Here is a 3,938-nt window from a genome sequence, read left to right as displayed (position 1 = left end):
TGTGAGTTAGGCCTTGAAGGAAAGGAAAGGAGGAACTTAGTGCCAGTATAACAACAGTTTACTAAATGCTTGTTAATTGATTGCCTTTAACAGATAAGGTAGGGTGGAACATCTTTGTACTTAGACCTTGGTGATTAAAATATCGTGGGGAGAAGAAAATAATTTTAGAGACTGACCAGACCTGAGGTACCTAATAATTTTTTTTTATCATGCAAACATATTTCCACATTGTTCATCTTAAGAGCACACTCATATAAAACCAAAACCTTCAAATAAAAATACATATGCTTCAATCTTCATTCTGACTCCCAACAGTTCTTTCTGTGGAGGTGGATAGCATTCTTAGTCCTTTAGAATTGTCCTGGATCCTGGTATTGCTGAGAGTAGCTTAATCTTTCAGTTCATCATGGTTCAATATTGGTGTTATTGTGTATAATTTCTGAGATATCTAATAATAAAGGATAGAACATAACTCTCTTTTCCTCTCTGCTTTTTGATGGCACACAACGCAGACTGGAAAAGGGCACTGAACAGAATTCTCATGCTGCTTATCAGATATGAAACTGAATTGACCATGTTATATATTTAAAAGGTTTATTTTGGTATAACAAATATTGACTTTGGGATAAGATGATATCATAGTATTATGGGATTTAGATTAGAAGAAAACAAAGATAGAAATTAGTCCAAACCACCTAATTTTCTAGATTAAATTCAACAGTAAGCACCTACTATGTGCCAGGTACTAAGGTAAGCACTGAGCATACAAATAATATAAAGACAAACAAACAAAATAAATAAATAAATAGCATAACATAACATAAAGATATAGAGCCTCTGCTTTTAAGGAGCTTACAACCTAATGGAAGAAAACGACACACAAAAAGAAGCTGATTCAGGAGTGGAATGGAATAGGTTCTAGGTCTGTTTGAATCTACATAGATGGAGTACTCTTACAGGACTTAGGAAGTATGGCTAGATGTGAGGAAGTTAGATCAAGGAAGAAGGAAAATTTGAATGACATAATCATTCTGGTAAGATAAATGGAGGAAATAGGAAAGACCCTATTTTAGAGCTTCTTTGTCTAAAGAAGGCATTGGAAAGAGCTGGATCAAAATTTGAATCCTAACTCTGCTATTTATATTGTTTAGTAGTTTGGTAAAGAAAGAGAGTTGGAATCAGGGAGACCTTTTCCCAAATTTAGGCTCTAAGTAGGGTCAAGTTCCCTAACTTTTCTCAACCTTTCATCATTTTACATAGGGCTAATGGTGCCCATATGGCAGCTATGTGATGAAGTGCATTGGGCAATGGGCCTGGAGTCAGGAAGACGTCTTCCTGAGTTCAAATTTGGACTCAAGACACTAGCTGTGTGATCCTGGGCAAGTCATTTAACCCTGTTGGCCTCAGTTTCCTCATCTGTCAAATAAGCTGAGAAGGAAATGGCAAATCATTTCAGTATCTTTACCAAAATGACTCAACTGAACATCAGTGGTACTCATAACAGCTACCTTACAGCTATTTGTAAAGCACTTTTCAAACCCGAAAATTCTACATGAGTATCAACTGTTAATATTTTGTTCCAGTCACATGTCTCTGGGCTTCAGTTTTTTCATTTGTAAAAGGAGAGGGTTGTATAGGAGGACTTGTAGTTATAGAACCCAGTCCAGTTGTTTGTGTATGGATCAGGTAGCTATTGATAAAGGAAAGAAGTAGGGGCATTTATCAGTGAACTGTAGGTGAAAACCCTTCATTTTTACTTATTTTTTGTTTCCTTCAAAATTGGCTTATTTATCTATATTACCCAGATAAAATAACTTCCTTCATGTTGCTAGTAAACAGAAGGGAGATGCAACATAAAAGTTAATTGTCTGTGAATACCATCTACTCCAGACAGAATTGCATCTGGGCCTGAGGGAATATGTGATGTCTCTAGAGTTTTTGTTCTGTGAAGTATAAAGAACACCAAACAGGAATTAAAATGTGCCACTGACTAGCTGTGTGACTTTGAACAAACCACCTGATATTTTGGGACCTTCATTTCTGCATCTGTAAAAAGAAAGATTTTGGTGAGGTGGTCCATATGGATTCCTTCCAACTCTAAAATTTAGGATTCCACATGGGGTCCTTGTTGGTTCCTTAGCATCAGGGAGTGACTACTAGTCACTATGTTCCTGCCTCGCAGTACAGGTCCACTAACACCCTTTTCTAGTCTCTTTGCCTGATTCTCAACACTCCTAGTATTTTAGGGTACCTGTCCACAGCTCTGTTACACTTTGTCTTTTCCTGGGAGTGGGAGTAGAGAAGGAAGTCCACTAAAAAAAAAAATCCTTGTCTTCTGTCTTAGTGTCAGTGCTAACACAGAAGAGCAGTAAGGGCTGTTGTGAGGATTAATGAGATGTTTATAACTATGCTTCTGCAAATCTTAAAGCACTAGATAAATGAGAGCTATTATAGCAATATATGTAGCTTGGTCTAATGGAAAAAAGTTGGCCTTATAGTCAGAAAGGCCTGGGTTCAAGTCCCAGCTCTCACACATCCTTGGTGGCTGACCTTGGAAAGGTCCTTTAACTTTTAAGTGCTCCCAGAAAACTCAGCTGCAGAACAACTGCTGACTTACTTGGGTTGAGGGAGACCTCAAATCAAAGAAATTACAGATCTGGTCCAAAAAAGAAATGTTGCTGGGCATTGGGGAAGGAGCTGGATTGGAAGTCTGAAGTCCTGAGTTCAAATACTGCCTCTGATATTTAATGTGAGTGCCATTTTGGACATCCCTTTCAGTGCTTCAGTTTCCTTATTTGAAAAATCAGGGGACTGGTCTAGATGAGTGCTGAAATTCTCTCAGTTGTAAACCTACACCAATATAAAGCATCTAGCAGACTGAATCCTGAGGCCAGGAAGGCATCTCTGTTCTATACTAGCTGTGACCATGGGGAAATCACTTTTCAATTGTGTGAGTCAGCTGTTTTGCACAGAATCTGGCATACAGTGGGTGCCTAATAAATGTTTACTGATTGAAGTTGCAATTTTGAAAAAAGCCCTTACCTTCCATCTTAGAATCTACACTAAGTATTCGTTCTAAGGTAGAAGAGCGGTAATGACTAGGCAATGGGGCAAAGACCTGCCCAGGGTCACACCTTAGTAAGTGTCTGAAGCTAAATTTGAACCCAGGGTCCTTCCAGCTCTAGCTCTCAGTCCACGGATCCAGGTTGCTGCCCCTGAAGTTGCATAATTGTTACCATGGTGGAGGGAATTTCCTTCCTGGGAGTTCAAGGCACTGAGACACACCCGCAAAGTAGTATCCCAGTTTTTAGTCCTCTAGCAGCCCCGGGGCAAGAGCTACCCTCGTCCACGCCCCTCACACGCCAATTCCAAGTAGCTGCCCTTCTTACTCCCGCCACCGCTCCCCGTCTCCACGGCTGTCATGGAAACACGGAGAAGTGGAATCCGCCCCCTCCGGCCCAGCAGCCCGACTGTCTGCCTAGTCTGCTCCTCGCTGGAGCCGCATACTGGGCATGCTCAGTATCCAGGGTAGCTCTGGGGCTGCAAAGAGGAGGAGGAGGAGGAGGAGGAAGCTTTGATATCGGCCCAGGCCGGCCCCGCCCTCCCGGGGGAGACCTGGAGAGGGAGGGGGTGGGGGGAGGGGGAACTCTGGGAGCGGAGGAAAACCTGGGAGGAGGAGAAGGAGGAGGAGAGGGAAGTGGGCGGGGGCAGTAGCGAGTGGAGAAAGTAGTTTCCCCAGAGTTGCGGGTCCAGCGGCTGGTGAAGCGGGGTGGGGGGGGTGGGAGGCAGGCAGTGACGGTGACTACAGGGCGTGTGAGTGTGTGGGGGGGCAGTAGGGAAGACAGCAGGGGGCCCAGGGGTCAGAGGCCGAGCCAGTGCCGGCAGGGCAGGGATGAGCCATGGCATCAGTCAAAGTGGCCGTGAGAGTCAGGCCCATG

The sequence above is a fragment of the Gracilinanus agilis genome, chromosome 2, assembly GCF_016433145.1.
Source record: "Gracilinanus agilis isolate LMUSP501 chromosome 2, AgileGrace, whole genome shotgun sequence".
Taxonomy (NCBI): Eukaryota; Metazoa; Chordata; class Mammalia; order Didelphimorphia; family Didelphidae; genus Gracilinanus; species Gracilinanus agilis.
The sequence above is the reverse complement of the archived record's forward strand: the minus strand, read 5'-3'. Positions refer to the sequence as shown.